This window comes from Cavia porcellus, unplaced genomic scaffold (genome assembly GCF_034190915.1).
Source record: "Cavia porcellus strain 051 isolate PalLab524CR breed Dunkin Hartley unplaced genomic scaffold, mCavPor4.1 scaffold_10, whole genome shotgun sequence".
Lineage (NCBI taxonomy): Eukaryota > Metazoa > Chordata > Mammalia > Rodentia > Caviidae > Cavia > Cavia porcellus.
This window is the reverse complement of record NW_026947493.1, coordinates 84,443,762-84,456,345: the sequence shown is the minus strand read 5'-3', so window position 1 is coordinate 84,456,345 and position 12,584 is coordinate 84,443,762. Positions and strand designations below refer to the sequence as shown.

The following is a 12,584-nucleotide window of genomic DNA, read 5'->3' as shown; positions in this document are numbered from 1 at the left end:
ACGTCAGACTGGGATTTTTACCTTCATTACCATCAGGCTCCTCCCCTTTGTCATGCATGATTTGTTGGAGGCAGACGACTTTAGCTCCCCCTAACACTTTTGAGTCTTCACCCGTAATTCAGCCTATTTATTGGCCCACACCAGATTGGCATCCATGGACCTGGGTGACCTAAGGCTGCTAGTGGTAGCTATTGTATCAGTTCACCTCAAGGCTATTTCCTGTGTTCCCTGGCACTACCTGGGCATGAGTAAGCTGACTTGGCAAAACCACCCAAACCCCAAACCTCAGGCATAATTAAGTCTGCTGTTCTCATCAGGTGATCATCCTCTCAGACCCACATAGGCTGCCATCCGTTCTGAACAAGAACCTTCGTTGTCCTATTGCCCTCATTAAAAGCCAATGATATTCTTTAAATTTGGATATGTGAACACTCAGCCCCTGGGTGCACATTGTTAATAATAAAGCTGCCAATGGGCAGTTGCTCCCCAGCGTCGATGATGTTGGATTAGGCACTGGTCCAGCACCCTCACTTGACAGGAGGTCAACACTCCCAGCTTCCACTGCCTGCTGTCCTCCTAATCCTATGAACTTGAGGGAAAGGTCACAGGTAACTTTCTCAGGCTCTCATCATTCTCCACAAATGATTCCACTTGCTTCTCCAATGTTCTCCATGCCAAAACTTAAAGAGCCTTTTCCCTTCCCACCTTAGGACCCTTCTTTCTACATTGCAAGTGTGATCACTACTGTTCCCAGTGCCTGTGGGATAAAAATCTAAGTTCTGTGGCACCGGGGACTGAACTCATAACCTCACGCTTGCCAGGCAGGCATTTATGCCACTGAGCTAAATCCCCAGCAAAAATCTAACTTCTGAAGTCACACTGCAGGTTACCAACGATGTGCCACCTGCCCAGGTCAGAAGCCTCTTTCCATCTGTAAGGACGTGATGACCCTGAATGCAGCGCCACCACACAGCAAGCGCCCTGCTCTCTGGACGGCTCCACACTGCATCACTGATCCTTCTCTTCTGGCTGCTCCCTTGGTCTTTTCTGTCTTGTCCTCCTGGCATTTCTCTAGGTCCCGTGCTTTTATTCCCTTTTCTGTGTACCTCAGCAATTTCTTAATTATCATGTTTGGAAGGAAGGCTCCCAAACTCACCCGCAAAGCGCTCCTGATCAGACCATTTCTAGGGATGTCCCTGCATGTCACCATAGCTCAAACTCTTTAGGCTCAGAACAGCCTCATTTTACCCCTACCTCTCTTTGTCATTTGAGTTCTTTCTGTTGATAAGTTTGACATCCTCCAATTATTTGACACCTTCCATTTTCCCTTAACACCTTACTATGCCTTTTCTTTACCATTCATTCTGAAACTCTTCGTAATATTTTTAAACTTCTGTAGAGTATGCCCTTGTCTGCCAAAAATTTTTTTCAATGTCATCACTGATGCCAAAATAATTTTTTTTTGAGACAGGGTCTCGCTGGCTTTGAGCACACTTTGTAGCCTCCTTAGTACTGGGATTACAGGACTACACCACCTCATCCTGTTTCCTTGTTTGCTATTTGAAGCAGAGTCTATGTACAATATGTAGTCTAGGCCTCAAATTGGTGATCTCCTTTCCTCAGCTTCCCCAGTGGTAGGATTATAGGCTCTGTTCCAGTCACATCATGATCTCACCCAAACCTACCTTTTTCTCTCCTTTGCCCCTACAGAAAACCCACTCACAGTTTTCTTTTCTTTTTTTTTGGTACCAGGGATTGAACTCACAACCTTGCACTTGTCAGGCAGGCACTCACCCCGCTGAGCTAAATCCCCAGCCCTCTCAGTTTTCTTAACCTGGTGGCTGCACCATCTTCTCATCTGTTTGCCTTGGTAGAACACCTGCTCTCAGAATCACCATGCTTCCCTTTCCTGGAACCTCAGTGTTCAGTATCACTGAGATTTTCCTCAGCAGTCTTTTTCACTCAGCTGCAAGTAATTTCTCCTTCTATTAAATGGCTCCTTGCAACGTTTCATCTGTCCATCTATCAATAACTGGGTTGTTCTGTGTGGATGTGTTATTACCCTCCTGGATTGTAAGCAACAGTCAAGTGGTGTACTCGTCCTCATCTGCCTTCCTCTGCCAAGGGGTCTAATGAAATGGCTGTTCTGACCCAGAAAGAACTTTTAAAAAATGGAAGGGAAAACCAATATACATCAGAGCAAAATAAGGAAAAAAGTCAGGACTAGAGTTCGCAGCTTCTGATTTCTATTACTCTGTTCTGAGATATCCTTTTCTCTCAGGGTCTTTTTTCCTCTCCCTTTTCTGACGATGAACGAATCACACACAGCACTGCTCTCGAAGTGGAGGGCAGGTTAGAATCAAAAGGGAAAAAGTCATGATCTCAGCCTCCAAGACCTGTCACTACATAGTTCACTTGTACTCTTGCAAAGAGTTAGTGCGGGAGAACTGAAGTCTCTGGTCACAAGTGCTGAGTTAAGAAAAAAAGAAAAGAAAAGAATAAATGCAAAGCTCGCAGGCCATCTTAGACGCACTGGTAAAAATATGTGTAATGAGATTCGCTTTGCGCGGGTAATCCCCTCTCTAGCATTGGTCCTGCACTGGCAGGCGCGGCTCTGCGCGCCAACCCTGTTTAAAATAAAGACCTGAAAGCCACGTCCTCCAGCAGGAACTTTCCCACGACGCCGTGCGGCAACGTCTGCGAACCGAGGCCGTCCTCAGCGGCAACAGCCCGCGCGCTCGGCCGCGCTTTTGGGGGCCCAAGGGGGGGGCACGACGCACTTCAGGGCCAGGGCGGGGCCGGCCGCAGCGCTCTGTCCCTCTACACCCTAGAGAGCGCGGGAAGCGGTGGCGCGGGCGGCCGCACCTGCGCCGGGGTCGCACTGCCCTCTAGCCCTCTGCGCCAACCTCCTTCCTCTTCCGCCCCCGTCTCCCGGGCGACGCCAGTCCCGCCCTCCTCACCCCGCGCGCGGCGGCCTTCTGTGACGTCACCGGGCCCCGCCCCTTACCATAAAGACTGGCGTCGCCGGCGCCGCCTTCCCACACTCTGGCTTGTCCGTAGGCCGCCTGTTCCCCTTTCTCTGTGTGTCGCTGCCGCTCTGCCTCTTCTTCCTTCTCGTACTGCCGCTCTGCAGTCTGTCAAGGCCGAGTCCTCTTCCGCCCGCACCTCTCTCTCCCTCCTGCCCGCGTCGCCCCATTTCTCTCCGGCCGCCGCCGCCACTGCCGCTCAGCTGGTGTCGGTGCCGCGCTTTCCCCACGCCGTCCCCGCAGCCTATGGCCCAGGCCGCCTTGGGTATTTCTGCTCAAGGTAACCACATCCCTCTTTAAAAATTCCGCCGAAAAAGAGAAGACGCTTTACCCGACTCTTTGGGCCGTTATCCCACGTGAGTACCGGGCCGGGGGCACAGACGGCAGGGGTCCCCGCGGCGGGCCCCCGAATATGGCGGACGCGGCATGGGGGGCGGCGGGCGGCGCGGGTGGGGGCCGGGGGCTCCCGCGGCCCGCAGCCCTCCCCTCCCCGTCCCTCCCGTGGTGCACTGCTACTTCCGGGAGGGGCCCAGGTCCGGCCGGCGCGTTGACGACGACCCGAGGGTTCCGGAACCGGGCAATGAATGGAGCGGGGCGGGCGCGCAGACCGCAGCTGACAGCGGGGCGGGTTGCGAGTGCACCGGGGCAGCGTGGCCCAGCTGGCTGGGGAGTCTGGGAGCCCTGCGGGCCATTCTGGAAACCTCGGGCCACCGCCCCGCCCTGCGGGGCTCCGGATTGGGCCAGGTCGCCTTCGCTCACCCGGTCCCTCCCTGGCCCTAGGTTACTCACCGAGGCTGCGTGTTCCTATGCGGCGAGTCCCGGGCCGAGGGAAAAGGGGCAGCCGAAAGGCTAATCCGGTGCCAGATGGGAAGTCCTGGGGATCGGGGGATCCAGCGCACGCCCCACTATGTCCCTGCAGGTCGCGCTGTGCTTTGTGATGGCTTCCCAACTGTATACGTTAAATTGTTCTGGGTCCCGTTGTTTCCGCCATTGAATCCTCAGCTAGGGCGAGACCAGGGCTCTTAACCGAGCTTCTGCTTTGCTGCGTGCCAGAATATGGCTGATGGCTGCCTGGCAAGGCCTAGTGATCCCGCATTTTTTACTCCTGCCGATCCTGAAGACAAGTAGTCCCTGAGGAGTTAACTCTGATCGGTGCCAAGATACTTGTGAATGAAGTCAAGTCATAAATGCCTTCCTGGTTTTTATTATAAAATATTTCAAGCACAGGAAGGTGAAAGAGGAGCATCTGCATTGGGCTACCAGTTAACCTATTGCTGTATCTGCCCTGTCATCCGTCCCTCTTTATTGTTCCATGTGTTTTACAGTAAGGTGGACACCTGAAGGCCAGCCTCCTCCAGCGTTAGTGTGCACATATTAAATAGGATTTTATTCAGTTTACAACTTTGTAATTCAGGGAGTAAAATTCACATGAAAATAAAATTCACAGATGATGAGTCGTGACCAAAAAAAAAAGCTGTATATAACTCTAACCTGCATCCCATCACTGTGGCCCCAGAAAGCTCTCTTGCTCTTTCAGACGTAGTTCCAGTCTCCACAGAAGCAGCCATGATTATTTTTTTTAAAAAAATTTAATGTAAATGGAATCAGTTTGAATCCTTTGTGTAAAAGGCTTTAATTTAGCATGTTTTTTATATTCTTACTGAATTTATCAGCAAATTGTTCCTTTTTATTGCTGAGTATTATTTCATTGTGTGAATCCCTTGCTTAATTTTTTGAAAATAGATTTTATTTTAGAGTAGTTTGGTTTCCCAGAAAAGTTGCAAAGATGTAACAGTTCCCACATCCAACATCCTATGGTCAATCTTGCTGGCATTTTAACGCTTCAGGGTACATTTGTCAAAAGTAAGAAATCGGTTTTGGTATTAATAACCTCTAGGTTTCTTTTGGGGTTGTCAGTTTCTCTTTGTTGTTCTTTCTCATTCCCAGAGTCCAGTCCAGTGTATTACATTGTGTTTAGTTGCCTTGGTTCTCAGTCTTTTCTGCTGCTAGTTTTCCAGCCTTCTCTTGCTTTTTCTCTTTCTTTCCTTATTTATTTAAATTTTGGTTTCTTGAGACAAGGTCTCACTGAACTGTTGTTCAGGCTAGCTTTGTGTAGCCCCCGCTGGCTTGGAACACCTGCCTCAGCCTCCCAAGTGCTGGGGTTACAGGAATGTGTCACCACGCCTGGATTCAGACTGGGATTTTGAGTTTTTAAAATAACAGTGATGTTGGAAATAAGTAAAGACAATATGTGCTCAAAAATGATAATTTTGAGATACTAAGTTTTAAGTAGTTTACAGTCAAAGGGCTGGGAGATTCATTGTACTTGACTGGTGACTGCTTGCTGATTGTTGTTTGGTTCCTCCTGTTTTCTCAATGTTTTTTAAGGGATTTGATTTGGTGCAGTGTTGTGTTGGACCCAGCTGATATACACACAAAAATATCTTAACTGAGAATAATTATCTTTTTCTGTACTGCCTTTTGTCTGTACCCCCATCCCTTGGTTTTGATTTTTGAGACAGTCTCACTGTGTAGTTCAGGCTGGTCTTGAACTCATATGCCCATGCCATCTTCCCAGGGATCATTCAGCCTCAGCCTCCTGAGGTATGTAACACTGCACCTGGCCGCATTTCCGTTTTTATGTATTTTTTTCTGGCTATATCTGGGATTGAACCCAAGGGCTTAGCACTGAGCCATATCTACATCCCCAGCCTTCTTCGTGCTTTTTCTTAACTAACCAGATAAACATTCCATCTGTCTTGTATGCAAATAGCCATCTTGTCTATGTACTCTTTTTAACAGCCATTAAAATATGACTTGCAAATTTTGGGACCTCAGTTCCTTCCTTTTTGTTGAGTGAAAATGTGTTTCACATTGCTGCTGTTCAGTTCCTTAAGCAACAAAACAGGTAATATAGTAGGGAGAGATGAGTAATATTTCACTCAGCATAATTGTCTTGTTTCTTAGGGTAATTGAGAATGAACTGCATCCTGCACGATTAGGCTTTTTGTTTATTTAAAGCAGGGCGTGGTGGCACATGCCCTTAAATCCCAGTACCCTGGAGGCTGAGGCAGGAAGATCACCATGGGTTAAAGGCCATTTTGAATTATATAGCAAGACCCTGCCTCAAAATTCTCTAGTGTAAGAAGAATTGAAATGTCTATAGGGTGGGTAGTACATAATTTAGAATGTAATGTAAATTTGTATTCATGATTTCAAGTTGGTGTGGGGCCTTTCCTCACCAACTGTGATCATCCCGAAGATGCTAGGTAGGTAGAACATTTTACCTGCTACGCGTGACCTCCCCTTCTTGAGGTGAGAGAAACTTTAGATGTGCTGGTGGTGTTTCTGACACCCTTCAGATTCCTGCCCTTTCATCTCTGGTTTCCTATTCCCAGTTCTTTCTTAACATCCCTTTTGTAGCAAACAAGGGTCAAGTTATACTATGTGAAAACAGTATAATCCAGTGGCAAAGGAAACATAGATGTAACATTTTAACGGAGAGGTGATTAACCCAGCCAGCCAGTTGTGAGTGGTGTTCAGTTCTAAACTTTTTACCTATTGTGTAGTGTCCCAAGCACTCTCACATTCTCTTGCGTCTAGTGGCAGTAGAATGAACTAAAACTAGATGGGCTATGTAAGAGGAGATAAACCAGAAAAGGTTAGTTGCCTAATGTTAAGGATTTTTCAGTGGTTATTTCCGACACTTCATGTCTGAGATCTTAAAACATTTTAGTATTGTAAGAATTTACACTTAGAGCAAAGGAGGATTTGAACTTGAGGAGTAAAAGGATGTTCTGGCTAGGTCCAGATGCTGAGATTGTGTACACCATCGTGTATTAAGGTTTTGCTGATACAACGGGGTTTTGGAGGTTGGTGTGGGATATCTGTAAATTTTTTTAACTTTTAGGCTAGTACACTTAGGAGACAGAAGCCAAAGTCATGTGATGGCTAGGTACTCATCAGTAGGTAGGTAAAGCACCTCGATACGATGACCACGGTGTCAGGTTCTGAGAACTGTATAGTGCAGCAGCTTAGAAAGGCTTACTGCATAAAAGAATGCTTGGTACTGTGTTAAAGGCTTTGAAAGCATTTTGTCTAATGGGACTTCAGTGGGACACACTATTTTTCACGTCAACCTGCTTGAAGTGTAAACTCTTCCTCGTAACATGGACCATCTGCTACCTTTATTTCCTTGTCTAGGGCGAACTTTCTGACCGAGTGTACAACTACCCAGAGGGCCTAGGAGAAGTGCTGTATAGGGAGCAGTTCGACTTCAACGCCGAGCCCCCCTGGGAGCCTAGCTGATGATAGGGGTTCCATCTCCTAACTCGTCCATGTGAGTACCTTGTCTGCGGAGTCCTAATGAAATGAAATTAGGTCCAGTGACCTTGAAGTTCTTCGAAAGTTCTGTCAGATTTGACAGCTACAGGTTTTAGCTACAACTGAATTAGTTGAATGCATTTTTAGTAATCTCTGAATCGCTTATCATTTGTCTCAAATACATTACAAATATTACTATACTTAATGTGTTTTTGGTTTTGTTGTTTGTTTCTTTTGTCAAAAGTTCTAAGAAATTGTACTAGCTCAGGTTTTAACATAAGTTGGAGGGCGATTTTTGGAAGATAAGAGTTTATCACATCCTTCTGCCAATTGATTTAGTGGGTGCAGATGTTTAGACTAGACTAGAAAAGTCACCTCTGGTGCTGGGCACGGAAGCCAAGCTTGCATGTTCCCTTAGGTGCTGTCTACTACCAGGTAGCTTTGGCCGGCTTGGTGTTTCGTGCATGGGTTGAATTTGGAATTGAGACTCCTTGCAAAATGGAATTTCTCAAGAAGTAGTTGTTTAAGTTTGAACTACTGGCTCATGTAGCTATGTATTATGCATAGACTTTCTGTTAACTGAAACTTGGGTTTTGGTATTTTAATCTAGATGTTTTGCAGTTGGCCAGAAAATTGGAAGGAATACCCATTTCAGGAAAGCTGAGAATGTCCATTTCGTATTTTAGTCTAATCTACTACAGAGTATCGCACGTCCTGTCCTAGTTGGATACAGTTATTCACACATGCCAATCGTAATCCCAGCACTTGCAAGGCTGAGGCAGGAGAGTTTCCCTGAGTTGAGGCCAGTCTGGACTACACACCGAGACTCTGTATTGGAGTGTATTAATGTAAATCTTTCAGATATATTAGATGTTAATTCACATTATCAAGGCTAAAAACAAAGCAGGTTTAAAACGTTGTCTTGAAAGTCCTATGCAGCTTCTCTAGTCTGACTTTTCCTCCTCTCCGTGCAGAGTTGAGCACAGTGCTCCTTTGAATGACAGCTGTAAGGCTGGGCTAGAACAGCTGTCCTAGCCCCAGCAGGTGCAGTGGTCTCTGCTGAGTGCCTTGCTGTCTTTAGTTGTGCGTTGGGGTGTTTTGGCGATTAGTGCTAGCACCACCCAGGACAGAAACACAGACCCCAGACCGGATCAGTCAGTGCTGGGATCAGGCCACCTGCACACAAGTGAGGGACAAGTGGGGTTGCTGTCAGCTCGCACTAAGTCGTTACCTGAGTTTTGTTGGGCTCTTTGCCTGACAAGTGGGACCCCAGGCTGGCTTAGAGATTGACAATGCCTTTTGGAGTGAGGTTGATTGACTTGGTCCAGAATAGATGAGAGAGTCTGACATGGAGCTTGTTGAGGTGACTCAGGAGTCTGAGGCAGGAAGATCTCCACAAGGAAGGCCAGCCTGGGGCACAGAGAGAAAAGGCGTGTTGAAGAGCAAGTTCATCTTTTACGGAAGACCATATTGAAATACAAGCCTTCTTTTAGTTCCTTGATTAGAACCTAAATCTCACCATTTACTTACTATTCCTAGTGATAATTTCCTCCGAGGTGCCACTGAGCGGATACCTTTGGAAGCCCCAAAGGGAAAAAGTAGTCCTCAATGTGGAGAGTAATGGTGTAGGGTTTCACCGCAGTGCCCCTTTCTTGGGGCGATGAGGAAGACGTGCCCGGGGACCCGGTCTCTGGTTTGGGTGCCTTGTCGCGCTGTACGCCCACAGTACCATGCTCATAGTTTTTTTATTGTGATACCGGCAATTGAACTTGATGTTGCACTTGCCAGGCTGGTGCTGCGCCCTGAGCTGTATCTCTGGTCTGTTCATACCATTCTTAAATCCAAAAGCTCTTCAACAAGATTCTTACAGCTCTCTTGATGTGATTTATTCTAGTTTGGGAGGAAACCTTGACCTGAATTAGTGTTGACTGAAACTTTTTTTATATGATTGCATTTAATGTTAATTAATATTCCAGGTTTTACTTTAGAAGAAGTGTGATTATGGGGTGTTGACTGATTCTAGGAGAGTGTTGCTTAATGTATCCACATAAACGTGACCCTACTGCTCCTCACACATGTTACACTTTAGCCCTGCAACCTGACAGATGATGAATGCAGAAGGATGTGTCGTAGGTTTCCCTAAAATTAATAAAAATGTGAAAAGCCCACTCTTTAGAAGTGTGATTCCCATATGTGACAGTTAGCACTAGTGGATGCCAGGATGCTGTGGTTTTCTGGTGTGTCACAGCACTGTTTGGTGATCATTGGCAGAGTCTAAAGCAGTGCCCTGTGGAAATGACTTGCATGGCACCGCTGTAGCTGTGAGCTCTGCAGAACTAATGCTTAATGTCCCTGTACCCACATAGGCTCTCAAGAAAGTCCCAGGGGACCCCACAGGTGGCTTCAAGGTAAGCTTGAAGTCAAATGACCACCTGAATTTTAGTATCTGTAAACATTGGAAGTTACTTATATCTTTCAAAGCTAGGTTGTTCATTTTTTGGTCTTGTTTCATTTTGTGTTTTGAGACAGGGTCTCACTATACAGTGCAGACTGGCCTTGTAACCACTTATATAGAACCTAGGATGGTCTCAAACTCATGGCCATCCTGCTGCCTCAGCCTCCTACGTTCCAGGGTAACAGGCGTGCACCACCACACCTGCCTTCAAAGCTAGTTTTTAAAGTACGCACAGTACTTTTCTGGCTACTGAACGTGGCCTTAGTACCATATTCCATCTGCAACACACTCCCATCTTCTAACACTGGACACATCTTTTTACAGATGTTTTGCCAAAAGTATTTCAGATGGTAGAAATTCTTTGATGTCCTTTTCAAAATTTTCCTAGGACTTTATGCTGCTGTAATGTTTTTCCATTGAGCTAGTTTTTAATACATATTAGTTCTGACACCAGTTTTAATTAATACATTAGCCTAATTGAACACATTTTATTTTTTTAACATCAAGTACCTTTATTAGAAAAGAAGAAAGTTATGAAATACTTCATCTCTTTCTAATTGAACATATCTAAATCTTTCAATTCAGACGAAGTTTTACTAGCAGCTCTACTCTTTGCCTTTACCAGTGGATCTGGTTATGAGTTCATATTTTACCATAAACATAACCCTTCATAGTAAGTATAGGAAAAGGATTCAGTGAATTGAATAAATGCACTCCTAAGTTTGCTTTAAAAATGTACCCTACCTGTCATGGTTAATTGTCATGGTTAATTCTGTGTTCATGTAGGAATGTAAAGCAGCAGTTTATTATTCAATGCCTTTAAACTATTATTGAAATACACAGATTTTTAAGGTATGTATGTCTCCCTGGTATACATAAAGTAATATTTAATGTTGTGTTTTTACCCATAAGGTAGCAGAGAAATACTCTGTACAAGCACAGTGAATAAATAGCGTGTTAGATGAATGAGATCTGCAGGCATGATGTTCTTGCTTTGGGGAAGTGTAGAACCTTTTCTGGGAGGGCCACAAAGATGGGAGATAGTGTAGCTCAGTGGTGAAGGGGGTGGAAAGGGTTCCTATTTATTGCACAGGGCACTTGAGCTGCAAGATAACAGTGACTGCCAGCCGTGTGTCAGCACTGGCTGCTCCCAGCCTGCTCTGTCTGCTACCTCACTCACCCAGCGGCCACTCCCACACTGAGGACGTTTGTCTGGCTAGACTGCACCGGATCTCCTGGTAGGTTTAGTGGAATGCTGGAGGCTGGCCACCTGGAGGGGCATTTGGGGAAAGGCTCAGGAGGACAGGTGCTTGTGCTTTGGCTCTGTCCCGGGGTCACCATGCAGTGGGTCACACACCAAGTGAATCCTTCTGTCTAGTGCAGCATCTCCCCGCTGGCATGTGGTGTGCTGAGTCATGAGGGTTAGGCCAGGGTCAGCCTGCCCATGACCTCAGCAGCTGGGGAGCTAGAGATGCCTGGACCTGACTGGCTTCCCAAGGAGTCACAGACAGCAGACTCTTTCTCTTAAACTTTCTGCCTTTATGGCATAACCCTCATTCAGAATTTACCTCCTGTACAGAGTCCAATAACCTTTGTTTGTAAATCAAACTTTGTTACCATGAGCAGAGTCATTCAGAGGATGGCGGGGGTCCTAAAATTCCATATGTGGACTTGCTCTCTAATGCTGATGAGAACAGCATTGTTGAACACTCGCGTGTTCAGTAGGATCCACCAGACAGGTGGCTACCTAAATCTAATAAATAAGGCTCAAATGCAGTTTGGGGCTGAGATGGACTCCGGATTTTTTTTCCTCAAAATTTCATTTCCTTAGTTATGTGAGGCTCATGCTTGAAACACTGAGGAGCTCATACCAGTAAAGAAATCTTAATGCAGAAAGTTCTCCTGGGAAGAACTGCTAGCATCAGCCACAGTGAGCTTGTGACTGTTAATAGGAACCAGACGGTCGCACCTTGTTCCTTCTCTGGGTGAATTCTGTAGTTTTCCAGCATGTTAGAGTAACAGTCCTGTTATACTCGGGAGTTGCAGAGAGAACAAGTACATATGGGATACATCATCATCATCATAGTGTGAGTTAAAACGGTCACCCAAGGAGTCATACAAAGGAAGTTCAATAAGTCTGTCTACAACACTAAAAACTTAGAAAATCTAGCTGCTGGCCTGAATCCCATGGCAATAACCAGCATGAGTTCAACTGAAAACCTAGAGCCCATGACAATGAAAGTGTGTCCCAAAGATCTGCGCTGAGAAGGCCCAAAGGTCAGCGGTAGAAACTAGAAAGTTCTATGCCAGCAGGGTGAAGTTTCTGTGCTAGCAGGCTGGAAGCTCTGTCCTGAAACCAAGAAGTGACACTCAAAATAAGGACCAAGGCCGACCTGAAAAGTCCCACAGCCATCCTCAGTGACAGTGAGGTCCCAAGCTTCCCTGATGATGATAAACAGCCAATTCCATATTAGGAAGCCAGCGTGACAAGCTTCTCCTTGAGATGAAGCAGCACACATCTTCCCCTCCAGAGCCAGGAAGCAGTGCTCAACGTAAGGACCAGGGCTCCCCCAAAGTGAACCACAGCCATCCTCTGCAACAAAGTCCTGAGCTCTTCCAATGATAACAGCCAAGTTCTTATCAGGGAGCCAACATGACAAGCTCCTCCAGGAGGTGTTGCTCCAAACAGCAACACCACTTAGAAGAACCCACAGTGTTCCTCCGCTCTCTGGGTCTCCCTTTTATGCTGGTTGCAGGCTTCATGTTGGCCCTCCATGCTC

The 12,584-nt window shown here is 46.3% G+C and overlaps 2 protein-coding genes across 5 annotated transcripts in view; one reads left to right on the top strand and one right to left on the bottom strand.

Moving 5' to 3' along the window:
* The window catches only part of LOC134477947 (uncharacterized), a 27,478-nt gene extending 24,284 nt beyond the window's left edge, over positions 1-3,194 (bottom strand). For 2 of the 4 annotated variants that reach the window (XR_010050280.1, XR_010050281.1), the window contains exon 1: positions 3,008-3,194. The gene's annotated coding sequence lies outside the window, so the exon portion shown is untranslated. The remainder of the gene's footprint in view (positions 1-3,007) is intronic. The other 2 variants (XR_010050282.1, XM_063257704.1) reach the window with 2 other exon arrangements.
* The window catches only part of Azin1 (antizyme inhibitor 1), a 25,677-nt gene continuing 16,100 nt past the window's right edge, over positions 3,008-12,584 (top strand). The window contains exons 1-2 of the mRNA NM_001291480.1: positions 3,008-3,382; positions 7,230-7,365. The gene's annotated coding sequence lies outside the window, so the exon portion shown is untranslated. The remainder of the gene's footprint in view (positions 3,383-7,229; positions 7,366-12,584) is intronic.